Here is an 18519-nt window from a genome sequence, read left to right as displayed (position 1 = left end):
TTATGATGTGACTAATAAAAATGTGGCCCTCAGTTTCCTTTCTTCTCGTACGGTTTATGGCGTGACACAGAAATGCCGCTTTGAAGGCGCAGAACTTCAGATGAGCTAAGCCACATCTGCTCTGAATTGGACCATGCCCCAGGAGGGCTCTTGCTTGATGACGGGCATAAACAGTTTCCTTGCGGTTGGCTTAGCTTTATTTCGGTTTGTTTTGCTTCACATCTTTTGAGAAGCTTTTGTACCACTATGGTAACGCCACCTCCTGCTCAGGTGACGAGCCATGTACGTACATGCACAATGCTGGATTTATTCTCTCAAACCTTTTTTCTGTTCATTTTTGGGTGTGAGTGCTTACAAAATTCTGTCCAGACGTTCCACAAACAAAAATAAAAAACAAAATCGTCTGAGTAAAATACGTGCTTTGTTTTACGACTGAACATGGGTGCGATCATCGTCTCCTCGCGAGATTTGTGCTTGGCGTTGTGGTCGGAAAAAATCAAGCGCAAACTGGAGTATACTTCCAATTGTGAGCCATAACAGTAGTAATAGCCGTATTTGTGCATAGGAAAAAATAGGTTAATTAGTTTTGGTTGAAATTGGAATGCGGCAAATAATGAAGAAAATGGGACATGAAAGTGGTTGAAAAGAGAACTTGCCACTGGTGGCGATCGAACCGCAAGTTGGGAGATTGGTTCCCACCGGTGACAAGATGACTTTTCGTCCACTTTCGTTTCCCATTTTCTTCAGTACTTTCTGCATTTCTGCATCGCTTTTCTCTATTGATGGTTTGACGCAAAGCTTATTGCGTGAATGATATGAATGATACGTTAAAACTGGGAAAGTTAATAGCGTTAAATAGCATTCTATTATCAGCGCATCTTATCGAAACCCGCCCTTGTTGCTCATCAAATGGAGGCTGTCCACTTCCCCTTGCTCCCCTGTTTCGTGTGCACTTTCCGTGTAGTCCTTGTCGAAAGCGTAAAAACGCGGTCCCGTCTGATGGGAAAGAATGGCCGAGGCAATATTAAAAGCAATGTAAAGAGGATTACTCTCGTGCTTTGGAAATGAGGACGAGGGCCATATTACTAACAGCGACAAGACGTGGCGAACCTTTTGCTGGAAGCGGTACCAGATGTCACTGCTGAAGGTGACAACATTATTCGCTCGTTGTGGCGAGAACACAGACTCAGAATTATTCCAGATTGGCCCTCGTCCGTGGATGATGCATGGTATTTCTCTGTATGCTATTGCTATTGCCTTTGAGGTGTGCAGTTGTCCGGAGTGTCCTTCCCTTATTATGGTTCTGTTATTTTTTTTCACACAGCCCTCATTAGTTGTCAGTTTACGAACTAGATCTTTGATATTATACGAGTCACATGTTACCGGTTGTCATTTAGTTTTATTGATTCAGCGCATATTACATTATGTTATCAGCATTTTGTTACTGTTCTTTTACGTAAACGAAGGTGCACATTATGTCAGAATGGTTATTGCTTATCGTATATACGTTTCGAAAGAGTTCGTATCCTGGGGCGACACCCAATATGCGTTTCACTTTCTTTCCGCGTTTCACCGATCAGCATTTACATAAACATCACATACCAAGAGCACTTGATCAGTAATTTCTATTCCAGTGCCTAATGAATGAGAAATGCAGTTCGAAACTTCATTTATACGTTTTTAGATTCTCGAAATTGTATCTTCATTCTTTTTGGGATTTCCGTTTCCGAGGAACGCCTCGGGAATTGCAGCTAAAGAAAGTCGAGAATGACAATAGCAAAAGTAGCTAAGCGGTGAAACATTACGACAATAAATAGATTGTCACCTCTGCAGGTTCGACGTCCGAGTTGGTGAATTGGAGCTTAAACTAGAAAAAGTAAAGGCCTACTTGTTTTACTTGTTTTATCTATACTGTTCTTTGAATACTTCCGAGACGTCAGAGTGGCAGGCAAGGGCAAAGTAAGTGTTCTCGTAGTGCATTTATGGAAAGTAGGAAGACATCGTTGAAATGGCGAATGGAAAGCTGACCAGTAATTCTGAAGAAGGTAAAGTCCTTGCTGAAAGAAATAAATGTTTCATGAATGCATGAATGAATGAATGTAACGGTAAATTATTCAATCAATCAATCAATAAATGCTGAGTGCACGTCACAGTGTGTTTTGAACTTCACTGTTCTAACACAAAAAACAATGGCGGGTAGTTGGTATTCTATCTGAGAATCAGAGGCGAAGGTGTGATTTGTCAGGTTGGGTAATTGCGTAGCGCTGAAAACTGGGGCGTTCGCTAGAGTAACAGGATGAGTGCAATATGAAGAGATGCGCAGCAGTATTAGGCGTGACAGTGAGCTTGGTAAATTGGATTAGTGAGCGTAAGGCATGGATGGGAAACAGAGTGGAGTCGGCTGGAGCGAAACAACTAGAGAACATAGGCCTTTGTCCTCCAGTGAAAACTATGATAACCGTCATCCAGACCGTGAGTGATGATGATCACGGACGAGATCAGTGCGCATTAACAGGGAGCGTCGTAAATTTACCTCTGTGAAAGCAAAGGTTTGCATTCATCTGCCGTAGTAACGCAGCTGCTGTGGTGTTGTGCGGCTGAGCTCGAGGTCGCAGCTTCGATCTCAGCCATGGAACCCTCATTTTTATGGCAGAGAGATGCAACAAAAGAATGCACTCGTTTACTTAGTTTAGGTGCACATTAAAGAACCCCAAGTGGTCAAAATTAACCTAAAGCCCTCGACTACGTTAAGCCTCATCAAGAGATTGTGGCTTTGGCACGTAAAAGCAAAATAATTTTTTTAAAGCGTTGCATCTTTCAAAACTCCTATTGTTCCAACGCTTAGGTGTACAGTATCTAAGTCTGCAGTTAGCCTACACGAGAAGCCTTCCTTGATTATCTGGCAACTCTATCTGCAGCCGTGCGCCGAGTACACGCTATCTGATCATATCAAGCCCGTGTAGTGCCGCTGTCAGCGCTGTGAACTTGGGACAGAGTGCGGCGATGTGGGCTTGTTGGTTCTTCATCTTGAAACGAGCGAGTTGTAGCGCGGACAGGAATAAAGGGGCACGAGAAAGCACAAAGGAATGCGTGTGTGCAATTCCTTTGTGCCTTCTTGATTAGTTTTTCCGTGTCCGCGCTACAACTCTCGGGATAGAAGTATGGATGCAATCTGAGCCGCAAAGGTCCTGCTGCTGTACTCATGCCAACGCAGACTTAGACGATCTTTGAACTTTCGTCACCTGGGCTTTATCTGTCTGTTTATTCCCAGTTTAGCTTTATTTATTAATTTTTGTTTGCTTGCTTAATTTCTTGCCATGTTGTTTCAAACACCCCGTCTGAAGTAACAAACCCGTCATATGGCAGGGATAATATCTTCAGCTTTCGTTTACTTCTCTCTCTTCACAATTACGTTCTGCAGACTGCGGCGCAGACGAGTGCTTGGAAGTTTATGTGATGCAGACGCGAATTATTCGTGCCTTGCGGCGTGGAACGAAAGAAGCGGAAGAGGGAAAGAAATGGAAGAAAATGCCACCTGATAAAAAAACTTGCCATTGTCGATTGCCGATTCAATTTTCTCCAAAATAAGTAAGAGAGGTCAGATGACTTCTGTGCTATAAAGCGAATAAAAGTTTCTACGTGAGTAGCATGTTTCTTGGGCGGTAGGTATTCAGTTTGTATACCTGGTGTTTTTGTGAACTGAGAATGCAATCAGTCTTGCTTGTCTTGAGGCCTTTTTTAGAGTTTATTCATTTGTATGTGATCTCGCACGAACAAGGGTTTCTTGTTCGCAAACTTTGTATGTAGTGTGCCTATAGCATCGCTTACCATCGTATGTCCATTTTTTTGTCGTAACAGCAGGCTGCCGTTCCGTCTACGAACACATTGCGGAAGTGGCTTGAGGCACGTGTACTTTTTACAGCCTTTTGTTACCGACGTCGTGACCGCAATGCCCTTTGTAGGTTTCGCTTTCAGCGCATTGCCCTTACCGTACGTTCTGATCAATGGAGGCCACTGTCTAGACTTTGGTGTGGAGGCTGATTGAAATGTAAATTCACTGTGGCGTCAGCCTTTCCCTACATAATGCCATTTTACTAACTGTATCACCAGTTCTTTTTAAACTTTTATGTGCGAATGTTCATGCAGTTCTTTTTCGCTTTGCTGAGGTTCGTGTCTTGACTTGCAATACATAGCCAAGCTAATATTCTAGATGTTATGACTTGTGAGTCAAATGTTCGTGTGGTAGTTATGCGATCATATCTAGTTTTATGTGGGTGGCTTAGTTCACATAGCACAGCATTAAACAAAGAAGAAAATACTAATCAGAATAGGGAAAAAACCACAGCTGGTTTATAAATTTTTCACTAAGCGTATGCAAATGAAAGCATCAGCAGTTAGTGTACAGTTTCCTCAACTCCACACACTCTCCTCCAGTATGCCCCAATCCCACGGAATAACAATCAAAATGCAGTTACATTTAAGAAACTGGCATGGGTGCCATTTAATAGCATTGACTTATGCCCGAGTGCAACATCATGGATCACGCCACTCCTTCCGCCATTACAGTCTTCACTACGCTGACATTACCTCAAGTTCGATTTGTTTACTCAACCTGTGCCTCCAACTTCGATTTGTTTTTGCCAAAAGTTCTAATTTCAATCAATTAACCAATTAATTTATTAGTGTGGGTGGTTACACCGACCCACACTCATTTTCGATCGCAAGCTTCAATACGCTACAACAACTTACTCAAACCAAGGCGAAATATTTCTTCATCGTCCCAACGACATTTTAAAACAATAATGTGCCTTCATACATGTATGAGTGTCCGAAAAGTAACTGTGGCATGAAAATAGTAACTTTAAATTTTGAAGTTTTACTTGCGGCAGTGCAGTGATTACCACAGGAGATTCTGGAAATATCCACCACGGGTTTGAAAATATTACGGATCACGACAGGTCTTCACACGACACTGCACATTGCTAAACACTCTGTAGAGGGTTGCTGAAGTTATTTGTGCAGTGTTCTGGGAAATGGCTGTCTGCATCTTCTGCAGTGTGCGAGGATTGTTCTTGTATACACCCGTCCTTTGAGTTCGCCCCACAGATGTTATCGGACGAACTACAGGTCTTGTACTATCATATCGCACTTGAAGCTGCTATGCCACTCACAATTACCATCACATTTTTGTTTATTTTGTCACGGGAGAGTTATTTTCGGGCACCCAGTACTGTTCTGCCACTGTGCAAAGTTTCAAGCTAGCTCTTGCCGTTTTCTCAGAGCGATCGTTTGCACATTTCGGAAGCACTCTGCAACGCACCGATCGCAACGGAATTTGAAGCATGAAATGCTTTTAGCTCCTGTTGTCGGCGACCTTAAAGTGACTTTGAGCCAGAGCCGTTGTTCGGGCACTCCAACGAGAGCATCCGGGCAAGTTGCGAGAACAAAGCGAAATCATCAGGGCAACCAGTCAAAACTTTAAAAAATGCGGCCTCGGGCCGCCAACCCTTTTGTGGAGGACCGCATTAGATACGCTAGCTACTGCCCAAACAAGTTACAAAAATTATTGCTTCCCAGTACTTCCTAATGTTTGGTCACAATGTTACTCAAGCTGTAACTTCTAGTACGCTCAAGTTTTATTTGCCATTTCCCATAGGCGACGTTCAAAAGGCAAATACAGGGCACCATAAACTTCATTGCCATCTTTTAGTGCCGAGACAGGGTTTCCTGAGCTCTTTTGGATGCCAGCGGTGCGTGAGTTCCACGGCGCGGGTTTCGCGTCACCTCGAAAGATGGCGCCATGCTGCGTGGCGCATGGCGATTTTCTTCTTCTAGCTGTCCAGTGTTCATACGGACCAGTACACAGTAAGGTGGGGTGCGGTGTGGTGTACCGTCGCGCACATGCACTACATACATTTTAAGATTGTGACCAGTATCGTCCCCAACCAATCTGCTTTGCCTGTTGCAATTTCATGCTTACATCTACTCTTGATTACGGGAGAGCCAGCAATTTTTTTAAATATGTGCTGCACCTACACAAATTTTAACCTGGCAACTTTTTTGGTCTCCACCAATTGCTGCAGATACTTTTCAGAAAATTCTGAAAAAAGGATTGTGACATATTTTGTTTTTGTTCTCTTCCAAGATATATTAGCCGAATACTTACTACGTGTACTGATAGTTTAGATATCGCACATTTTGCCCAGCCTAGAACCTGTAACACCGCACACTGGATGGACAAAGCAGCATGAAATAAAAGCTTAGCAGCTAACATTGTAAAACCTAGGACTATGCTTAAGGTAGGTGACATATCAATGCGCTTGATTAGAACTTCATGTGGCACGCCCTTCTCTGTATAATAAAGTCAAAAGCGCCCCTACAGAAAACCAAAAAATGAGTTTCTTGTACATTTTCTGTTTGTGTTTGAATTCTGGGCCTACTTTCTTTGCACACAGAGAAGACTGCAAAGGGAACCACTGCAGTTAGATTTCCTTTCCGAAACACTCATCGTGTCATGCTATTGAAAATGTTGCTTAATCAGCGTAGGTTTAAGGAGTTGTAAATGTGGTCATTCTGCGGACTTGGTTGAGAAGCGGAGAAGCTTAGGTCGCCTTGCGTGACATGGATCAGTGCACAGTATTTCGGATTAGTTCACTCACGTCTCTTCGTTCCTCGTAGAGGGACCCACACAGTGCATCGACCGGTTTGTGGTGACATCTGGGGCCAAACTCAGGAAGCTACTTCCCTCACTACCCGCCGCGCTTGCTCAGTGGCTATGGTTTTGGGCTGCTAAGCACGAGGTCGCTGGATCGAATCTGGGCCACGGTGGCTGCATTTCGGTGGGGGCGAAATGCGGAAACACCCGTCGTACTTAGATTTAGATGCACGTTAAAGAACACCAGGTGGTCGAAATTTCTGAAGTCCCCCACTACGGCGGGCCTCATAATCAGAAAGTGGTTTTTGTCACGTAAAACTCCATAATTTATTTATATATTGCTTCCTTCGCTATACCGTTCAATATGCGGCACAGATTGAGGTGTCTCTATATCTCCTCCACAAACACTCCTTCGATACCTTCAGGTTGAAGAAAATAGGCGCTGAGACACTGACGCGACGCAATGCAAAGGGATTTGTGCACGAAGTCTTGAGGCCAAACTGCACGCCGGCTTGCCGGCGCGCCTACGCATGCGCAGGTGGTGCAGGACAAATCGTACGCATCGAAGCACGGCGTGAGTTCACATATCTGCCCCATCAAAAGGGCCAACGTACGGGAAAGTACGTACGCGAAGCTTTCACGCACGGGAAAGCCTGCGTGTAGTTCGGCTTTTAGTTGCTGTAGTCGCACGCTCATGAACGCCGCGAAGGATCTGTCATCATCAATACTCCATCACTGCGAGATGGAATAGCATTGATCGCTATCTCGTAATGAAACACCTCTCGCAATAAAGAGAAGACATTGCGGTGGCGGCAACGGAAGCCGCGAACGAAGTGTCCTGTGATAGACCTAGTCTAATAGGGAATGTGGTCACTAATCCTTTTTTCTCGAAGGATATGTGGAGTCTCTTTACTCGTACTAGAAAAGGGTGCCTTGTTTCTTAAGTTTTCTTTTTTGCGTACATAAATTTCTTTCACGCATGTCAACCCGATATTAATTCAAGCAGCGTCAACCTCCACTGATATCGAGCCTTAGTCGCAAAAAGAAAAAGAAAGAACCTCGAATACATCATCATGACGTTTTCAATAACTACGAACTTCGACTGTATTGCATGAGGAAGGGCACACACATTAATCTTTGGAATACTAGTTTATTTTTAATTTTTATCATCTCCAATAACTGTTTTTCTCTTCAAATGCACAAAATATAATAGCACCTTACTTGAGCATGCTGCTTCACAATATTCAGGAGGAATTAAATATCTTATACAGGACGCAAGAGCGGTAGACTGAGAGGGAGTTCGAGCAAACTTTATGGAAACGAATGTAAAGAAGGGCAAACATCTGCCGGCCGCACATGGCGCAGCCTGTTGTTAAGCTTCGGCTGCACGATGAAAGGAGAATTGAGCAGTATAGTGGCGTGGCTGAGCTTTCTTGAGCTGGAACGCTCTTAAGTTTAGCAAGGCATGACTCACGAGTTTAAGTGCAAAATAACGCTGGCGGATGCTAGAAAACAGAAGGCTAAGCAGCGTGCGAATGATGGGGCGTACGCAGAAGGAACGAGCTATATGGTGCGAAATATTTTTGAATCATAGATAAGAAATCAAGTGAAGGAAGAAATATGTTGAAAGAGAAGCGACGATTCAAAGAGTCTAGTAGTATGCGCATAGGGACCCTAAATGTTTAGAGAACGAGAGAGATTAAATTTATTTTTACAAAGCACTATTTTCCCAAACCATCGTCGTCAGTGACACATCGTGCGTTGCTTTGAGGTAGAAAAATTCCTGGATTCCTTTTTTCCTAAGTATGTAGACATGTAGGGAATAAAAAAATACTTAGGAAACCCTTATGTAGCAAATGCGGAAATAATACTCGGACCAATCACCATTAAAGGGGGCTTTTAAATAGAAACAGAAAAAGAAAAGTCGCGTTACGCTGAAGTGTGACTAGTTGGCTACTCTACGGGGCAACGCTAAGATGCACAAGCAGACAAGGTACAAGGACAAGACGTAGCGCTAACTTACGATTGCATTATGCTTGCGCTACATGAACATATGCTTGCGTACACAAGCGTCGTGAGACAACGCAGTCGAGAGATAACTATAAGTAAGTGCTCAAAGCGCATGTGCCAGATGGTTGAGCGATAGAAAGGTGTTTTATTTGTCGGAGCAAAACTGCAGCAGTCGTTGGTCGCCACGGCGCCTCGTCTTTTCCTTTTGCCTTTTGTATGTCCGCGTCCATAGCGGACCCATTTAAAAGAAGAGCCTTATCGACTCCTAGACGGGAGCTTTGTTCCCACTCAAGAAAGGAAAATAATAGGCATTTCCCCTGAATGCAGTGTCTGTGTTTGCGCTTCTGTCTTCGTTGAAGTGTCCAAGTATTGTATGGCGCTGAGAGAGGGGTTAGAAGAATTATTCAAGACGTACTGAAACAGCTTCTTCTATGCATCCTGTCGCTGTCCTCAGTGGCAAACAATTCAAGAATAATTTATTTTGTTTACATTTCGAAAGACGATGTTTCTTAACACTAAAGCATAAAAACAGTTATACTGCTCAAAATTTGCGGCTCATTTAGAAAGAAAACTTGATGAACCCGGAGTCTGAGGTCTTTGCCTAAAAATACATATAAGAGCTTGCCTATACATAGTTCTATACTCGTGTTGGCCATGCGATTCCCCTACGGCAAACGCGATCGCGTCAGAGTTCCACATTTCACGTTAGCAAAAGAGAATACAAGAACGAGGCCCACGAGAGGCAAAACAAAGAAAACAGGTAGCTTCTGAGGCGGAAGAGGCTGCTATGCGAAGTATGCGGTCTCTAGAAAGCAGAGTGCAAGTCCGAGATCGAGAAGAAACTATGTGGACAACGCGCAAGAATGGGCGAAGCTGCGAGTTCCTCGGGCGATGACCGCCGTTATGCGTTACTGTTTCTTTCCATTTCTCTACTCGGCGGCGCACGAACTTCTGCAACTAGAGACAGTTGCGGAGCGGTGCTCGCGAACTTTTTTAGTTTGCGATACCTTGCGCGCAGCGCCGCGATGAACAGAGGAGGAGAGAAACTGAAGCAAGGACAGGCACCGAGGTTAACCGGGCGCGAATCCGGTTCGCTACCCTGCGCTGGGAGAAACGCATATAGAGACGAACCAAGAGAAAGAAGGAAAGATGTAAAGAGCACTAGTGGACGCGCATGCATACTTGAAGGTGCCCACCGAGTCTATAAACGGTCGTAGAGAGAAGTCCACTCGAGGCACTGCCGTAACGCTAGTCGCTTGCTCCGCCCGCGACGCGCACAGCACGCTGATTCCAATATATATTACAACTGTGCCATTCTACACCTTTGAGCCGCAAACTTGTTTTTATGGGAGTTATCGGGATCGCATAAACTAATGAATGGATCCGCAGTGCTCGCTCAGTGTTCATGGCGTTCCGCTGCTGAGCTCGGTGTTCCAGGTTCGATACCCTACGCCCTGACGGCAGCATTTTGTTTGGCGCAGAGATCAAATACCCCCCTGCGTCTTGCTTTGGGTGTGCGCCAAAGAACCTCTGCTAGTGGGAATTATTAGGTGACCTGCACTACATTTTATATCCTGTGAGAAGTCTGGGGCAGTTAAACGCCGGGATTTACTTTTCAAGAAACAAATTATGGTCAAATATTACTAGACGAAAACTGCTTTCACTATCGTTCGCTATTAGCGTTGCTGTGTCATATATGCTATAGTTTGTTTGTTAAACTTTAAAGAAGCTCGATAACAGGTTAAGGACCGCGCAAAAAGCGATGTAACAAAAATGTTAGGCGTAATAGTAAGGGACAAGAAGAGAGCGGTGTGGGTAAGAGAGCAAACGGTGACAGCCGATATTCTAGTTGACATTAAGAGAAAAAAAAATGAAGCTGGGCTGGCCATATAATGCGCAGAGTAGATAACCGGTGGACCATTGTACTTACAGAATGAGGGCCAAGTGAAGATAAGCGCAGTTGTGGACGGCAGAAAATTAGGATGGGGTGAGGAAATTATGGAATTTGCAGGCGCCAGTTAGAATAAGCTAGCGCAAGACAGGCGTAATTGCAGATCGCTGGGAGATGCCTTCATATTCCAGTTGACATGAAGGTAGGCTGACGATGATGATGACACCGCAATAGAGAAAATTATACGCCGACCGCTAGTCCTGGGTCTCCACATGATTCATTAGGTTTCGTTCAACGCGCAGCGAAAAAGCACTTTTGCATAGGAAACACTAAAAAATAAGCTTTAATGCTTGGAAACATTCGGTGCAGTTGACTGCACAAAATATCGGCCGTCACTGAACGTGATTATGTCTAGTTATCTCTTTATATTCACCAGCATTGTAATCTTCTGGAAAGGAAACTTTAGAACGTTTTACAAGTCTGTTACTGTGCGCCAGCTGAAAAGAGTGCACTTGTGCTGGCAGTTAGCTGTAAATGAGTTACGTTTAAGGTAAGGACACACACGCCCCGATAGCCCAGTGGCTATAACGATGTGCTATTGAGTTCGAGGTCGCAGGTTTGACTCCAATGGGGGCTGCCTCACTCCAATCGGGGAGGAATGCAAGAACTCTAGTGCACCGTGCATTGGCTGCGCGTTAGAGAGACCCAGGTGATCAAAATTATTTCGGAGCCCCCTCACTACGGCGTTCTTCGTAATCAGATTTTTTTTGCATGTACAACATCCGAATTTAATTTATTTAATTTATCTAAAATACATTCCTAAAGCAAAAAATAAGGCTGCTCGGCTTACTAAATCACCCCTTTCTGTCCCTATACGATGTCTGCCCATGATGAATGTATTTCTCTGAACAGCTCGGTGCAAAGCTGAACATCATCACAGCTGGTGCGTTAAAGTGAGCTTAGGATCACAGACACAAAGAAAGCGAATTTAATTAAATGCCATATAGTTCCAAGTATGAGCTACATAGTTTTACATGGTCCCTTGTTCTGAAAATATGCATACACCGGTAGTTGTAGACGACACGCGTCCTTCTTGCAACCGCTCCCGAAGTAGGCTCCAGTCAATCAAGTATCAGTTTATGCTATACTGTATCTGTCGTTGTAATGAGAACTGTTTTTCAGCGCACCTGAAAAAAAATAATGAAGCAATATACCTGATACCCAAAGACATACAGTACAAATCTTATCTTAGCCCTATTTTTATGGCAAGGTGAACGTAAGCCTGCCCCACCACAAAACAAATACGGTTGTTAAGGAAGCACACTTAAAGAGAAAACATGCGAATACCAGGCTTATCACACTTTTACATAAAGCATTAATACTCTCACTTTAATAGCATGAAAGCATATTTTTCAGAGAGAGCAAAAGAAATGAGGAAAGGTGAAGTAGAAGTTTTGTAGGCGGCTACTCCTTAAAGCTGCAAGGGGAAGAAGAACGAGTTACTAGATTGACGATACAGCGATCTTTCGCCAGCCAGGAGACACGTACATACAGCCTCTAAAAATATGGGGCAGCTGATCGCGGTTTTAGGTACCCCATTGATGATTTGTTTTTCAAATAAGGAGTTAGAGTGCATTGATGATTTTTTTAATAAAAAGGATAGAAGCTGCAATTACGTACAATAATGAAAGTAGCACTCAATATCTAGAGCAGTATTAAGAGCAAGAAAAAAAAGAGAAGCATGAAAAAGAAACGTCTCGACCAGCTCAAACCATCTGTTCGTCTAGGTTAGAAAATTGACTACTTCGGCATGCTTCGGACACTAGCGCTGTACAAGAAACGAGTTTCCAGGATCTTCAAAAGAACACGCAGAGGTGGGCGCCGGTGTTCGTGACATTCGGAAATTAACCTACACAACTTCTCGCGGGAAGCCCATTTTGAGCCCTTGGAGTCTGCTAGCTCCAGTGGCACTGTCTTCGTCCTTGCGGACGACATTTTCGACTCTGCCCATTTGTTTGCAAAACGTTTTAGGAGCGCAGCCACAAGTCCGCGTTTACTGTTGTTTCTGGTAGCACTTGCTAGCTGTGTGTTCCCGTTTCCTTAGTTTAGATTTGAAACAAACATTGGCCTTTTAAAATACCAGGTATCATGTAAGAAAGGTTATATCATTATGACCTTCCAGAGCAATAATTATGTGGGCCTTCTTTGCGAATATTTAAGCATGTATGAGTAACCGCTGTGTAACCAGTAGAACAAAAAATAATTGATCCAGCGGGTAAAATTTGTCAAGGGAATTTTATTGCCTGTTCGATAGCGATCAGCTGGCCAGCTGAACCAGGCTTCCGGATGTAGCGGCACCGATTCTATCAATTCACTTCTCCCGAATATCTAGCCACTAGTAACATTTTGCAAAATGAAGACGCTTGTGACCCACAGTACCTTCGGCAACCACCAAAGCAGCCTTCAGAAGCATTGCCTCTTAGCAAAGCTGGTATGCATCTTATCGCGAGACAACGAAGTTGACACTGGGAATCATAAACGTGGTGTAATTGCTTAGTGTTGCACTTTGCAAAAGCGCGCCAAGCAAAGTTGTCATCTGCAGCCATCACGAACACGCCATCTTTCGCAGACAACTAGTCCCAGGATGCTCTCTGAACACAAGGCACACTTCGTTTTCCTGCACCGCGACCAGCTCCTAGGACCACGTTATGTAATTTTGCTGTTGGACTACTTTAGCTATTTGTGCCTTTTGGAGTTCTATAAGAGAAATTAACATTGTACGTTGCAGAAACGGACAAAGAATGAACTAGGCACAATTGGCGCTAACTCATGACATTTTATTTAGATGCTAGTGACCATTTATACACTAGGCAAATTGTTTTTCTTTTGCCCGTCTAACGGAAGAACAGCAACAAAATTCGACAACCCTTTCGACAAATATTTCAGTGCATTGATGGATGTTCCCACCTTTACCCATATGTGCGTCACTACTGAGATATGTGAAAAAGAAAATACATTACCCTTCTACAATATAAAAACAAATTATTACCAGGACAAGTCAGTGAATACGCGAAAAAAACAACAAAAACAACAACAAAAAACGGGTGGTGGTGCCGCCTTGAAGTTCCAGCACCAGATGACTTCGTGCATTTAGCAGGCGTTCGGTCGGGCTTGGTTAAGTTCTTATCGGTAAAGATGGACTACATTGCATTGTAAAAAAGGCAGAAAGAGAACTTACCAAGTCTCGGGAACATTTACGACATGACGATGGCCCAAATAAAAAATAAAATACATTGAAATCTGTAACGTCACTTTCACACACCAGTGGTGGTATTGTGGAGCGAAATGACAGAAAAAAAGGAAGTTCGACCTTCATTTCTTTTTCATTTAGTAGAGAAAATATTACCACGAAATATAACCACAATAGAAGCTTTAATGATTACTTTATCAGTCTAAACCCACTTATCTCTTTTCTTTAGTGTCCACTTATTCTACTTAAAATATCTTCGTCGAATTTTCCTTCCTCTCCCCATAACATACCGTTATCGATCTGGGAGTGATATAATAATGCCAAGAGGCCGCGCTCCCTTCATGCGACCTATCGCCTGCATAAAACTGATCAAGTATATAAGTGACGGGGCAACCAACCCTTGCACTACTGAGGTACGCGTGACATTCCATGCCGGAGTACTTGTAGCACAGATTGGGCCGCAAACATTCCAAGCAAGTCTACCGGATCTCGAGTAATCCACTCTGGAGTCAAGCTGAAAGCGACCGTTCCCGGATTGCTCCCGGTACCAGTGCGTCCGACGTAGATCCGGATTACCGGGAGATTTCGAAGGGTTACGGATCCAGAAGCTGCGTGACAGCTGCGGTCAGCGCCACCGAAGCGGAAGCAGAGCCTGGATTAAGGCTGTAGTGACAAAGCCGACGGCGCAAGTCACTTCCGCGTTATGGCAGCACGTTTCTTTTTGTTATTATTAGTGCGATGGAGTAATTGGTGGTAAACCACCCATGTGGTAGCAAGGAAACAGCAAGACAATATAAGCAGTGTACTCGTAAAAATAGGTACCATCCCTGTTATTCCAAAGTCGGTTTTGACTGTTTACAAGATACGTCCGTATCGACTTCTACGGCATACAATTCGTTCATTGCAGTTCTTTTGAGAAATTTTGTCTATGTCACCCATTTTGTGGGCAGCTAACCAGATAATCAGTCCTTGTGCTGACACTGACGTGGACGCTGTGTACAAGTCGCATCAACAACATGAACAGTTTGCAGAAATCGGTCAACCTGTGGCTTTTGCATAAGGCATCCCGCAGTGTCGGGCAAATCTGAGTAGAATACCATTTTTTTTATTATGGCAAATTAGCAGAATTAGCTTAATGATTGCAACAATTAAGACCACCAGACAAGTCAAACAGTGCTGAGTCCACAAATCAATTTTCGTCTTTAGCTCCGCCACTTGTTTCCTTGTTACTCTTGTTGCGACTAGCTGAGACTATGCAGGCCTTCCCAATGCATTGATAGTATAACACAGACTAGAACCTGGCCCTCGGTGGTGTAGAGAGGTATGTCCTCGGCTGGAGGAAGGGGGGAGCGGAGTGGTAGCCTCTGGGTTGCGTGTGACGGAGCGACGAAGGTGCAGCAGCAAAGAGCTATAAGTAAGAGAAGTATAACAGGAAGAGCGGCTCCAAGCGGGAAACACTGAATCAAAACTTAATTATATAATGCCTTCATCATCAGTATCTCTAATATATAGTCAGTCTGGAATTCGCCAGACTAATCTTGCGAAGCTTTAAACGAAAAAAGCGATAACACTACTCACACTACCTGTAGGTAAAAATATGAGTTGTGATGAACCCGGATAACATACCCGATGCTGACCTAAAATTCATTAATATACAGCACACTGCGCCATCATTCGGCCCTACTTCCACAATATCCAGATAATGGCATCTGCTAGCTTATATTGCGAGCACGTAAACTGCTTCCGTTTCTATGAGCGCCCATCAACTCTGCCTGCGTGCAGTCAGGCGTGGACATTAAATGGCTAGCAACAGAGCCTCCCAGTTTACTCCGATTTAATGCTTAGCTCTTATCTCGGGCGCTTGTCCCGCCATGTTAATTATTTTGGCGCATGAAAAGTTTCCATTAAAAAAATAAGAAGTAGCTCAACAATGAGCCAAAGATAAAATTGACGCGGACTTGGGTTGTTGTCTGCAAGCTACACCCTAAGCCCCTGACGGCGGCGTAAGTTTGTATTTTTCTTGTGCTCAACGATATTCAACAAGTTAAAGAATCTGGATACCCGTTTATCTTTGAAAAGCTTGTTCATTCGTTGTTTTATTGCCCGTTATAACAGCGATAACGCCATCTATACAGCGTGAAGCAGAAGCATCAACATAGCCATGCATGCTAAGCCTTGTTCGTCAGTCGTAATCTGCGTGAATGGGAAGAAAATCCTAAACGCACACTGAAAGCTTCACTGAGACGAATCCCGGAGATAAATTAGGCAGGCCATAATGTTTGCTCAGTGAGCCACGGAAGTACTTTGTGCCATATTCATCTGTTGTGTTTGCTTTACTGCAGCCTTTCTACAGCGATAGCTGTTATGCGCTCACTACCCTTGTCATTTTCATGTCCGCTGATGTCGTCACTGGACAAACGAAATTCATTGAGAAAAAATGACAAGGAAACAAAAATTCTCATTGTGGCAGGACGTATCGAGCTTACGACCAACAGACTGGCAGTCTGTAGATTCCACTTCTCAGCAACTCTGCCTTTTTCCCCTCCATTTAGGATGTTTCTTACAGTAAAATTCAAGAGTCACAGCCACTAATAAGCAAACTAGTGACACCAGTGACGAACATAGTAACACTGAATGTGCATACTTCCAAATTAGGGAGGAGGGGGAGGACAGGAGGCAACAGCCGCTCATACGAAAGAGGCACCATCCCATGCCTTATTCATACTGCCAGTGGAAATACTGTGCGGTGATATTATGCGGTGACAGTGACCGGTTGTGATTGCGCGTCAGTGCTCCGTTTCTCTCTCTCTACTTTCTTGTTCCTGTGCTCCTCCCCCTTTCCCAGTGAAGGGTAGCAAACCGGCTTTTCTTTCCTGGTTAACCTCCCTGCCTTCACCCTTTCTTCTGTCTCTCTCTCCAGCGGAAATAATTTGACTAAAATACACATCTCGCCTTAGAAGGGCGGTAAGGAAAAATATCTCATCAAGATGGGGTACCTATGCTACAGCAGTGAAGAATACTGATCTTGTAAAGCCTGATTGCGCCAGCGTGCCAGCAACTGGCATGAGTGGCTAACGCCCGCTCAACATCTCTCTAGAGGGTGGAGCTGAAGCTGCGCCTTCGTGTTATAGCACGTCGTGTTCCCAGCTATGGTGGCGTTCGTCTTGATTCCTTTTCAACAGTGATCCTAGATTAGTTTTTCTTCTTTCACAGGCAATGGCAATGATTTAGCGTGTATGTTTCTTCATTATTCTCCTTCTAGCGTTCAGCTTCTTTTCATGTTTACGGGATGGCGCTGACGTCGTCTTGTTTTCTTCGAGGCATATTAGTGGGCTGAGCAAATACAAATTTAAGAAAAGTCTGAGAAATGCAGCAGTAAGAGGCTAAGGAGATGTTTTAGTGCAGACAAGTGGCGAAATACGGATAAGTAAGAGGAGCAATGATAGCCGAGTCTTTCTACTTCATCACTGGGAGGTGCAACTTCCACAAATGAATACTTCTTTTTTTACTTCTCGAAAGGAGATTTCTCGCTCGCACCAGCAAATTATCACTCCAACAAACACCGTATGCGAAACGATCTAGACTTACTACACATTAAATTTCACCAGTTATCACGTCACTGTTTCGCGTTCCATGCGGAACGGTAAATTTTTTTAAGCGCTTACATTCCGCAACTGGCCGATAGCTGGGAGAATTAAACTTTGTTTTATGTTTGAGTACATGGGTTTGAACGTAGTCCTCGTGTTTTTCTAAAACTCGCAAGCGTTCCGTCTAGACATGCGGCGATTACCTGTCGACCCTCTGTGTCGGAAGCATACCCACACTGGCACTCTTATAAATAGTCTGAACATTAACGAAAGGCAAAAAAAGGAACATTCAAGCACCTCTAGGCGTGTCCCATGGTATGTCGTATTTTGTATGTAGCAATACCACTCCGCAACGATGAGTTCAAGAGTATCGTAAGCATATGGCGTAGACGTACTATAAGACGTCAAAACATCCACATCACTACCATTATGATTTGTTTCATGTGCATAACAAGTTAAGTTAACGATTCATCAATATGCTGAATAATAACAAGAACTCAATTACTCTCTGCATTGTGTTGAGAAAAATGTGAACAAGGTGAAAGCAGGAGCCAGCGCTTCGACAAGTGGAGTTGTCTTTTTCAAATGCTTGAAAAAGACATGTCCGCTTGTCGAAACGTTGACCCTTGTTTTCATCTTGTTCACATTTTGCTCATCGTCTTGAATTTCTATCTCCCACATTCGCCGTGTTTTCTCTGGGTCTCTGCATTATTGTCCTTTAACGAACACGTTTTCAGATGAATGCACTGGAATCTATTTTTTATCAGAAAATGCCATTAGTATATGTGTTCCCTTTGAAGCAGAGATGTAGAGTTCTTACCCAACGTCAGTATACAGGTTTCTATAAGCTGATACACCGAGATGCCACACCGTCCCTTTAATACCGTACGTGTAACAAGCACAGACGTCGGCTCTGTTTTTGCTACGTTTTCTTCTGTTGCAAACACGCAGCAAAAGCCTTTTATTGAACTTCAGTATAGCGGCTAGCCGGGCTCGTTGGTACGGACAAATACTTCAGTACACAGCCATAAACGTAGCAAGTTTGGTGAGTTGGTAGGTCAACATTTTTATGTACAAGTGGAGCGCGTCACAGACTCGTGTCGTCCATTCCTTGTCCCTCGTCTGT

Source organism: Dermacentor variabilis, chromosome 5 (genome assembly GCF_050947875.1).
Source record: "Dermacentor variabilis isolate Ectoservices chromosome 5, ASM5094787v1, whole genome shotgun sequence".
NCBI classification, from domain to species: Eukaryota; Metazoa; Arthropoda; class Arachnida; order Ixodida; family Ixodidae; genus Dermacentor; species Dermacentor variabilis.
This window is presented reverse-complemented; position numbering follows the sequence as displayed.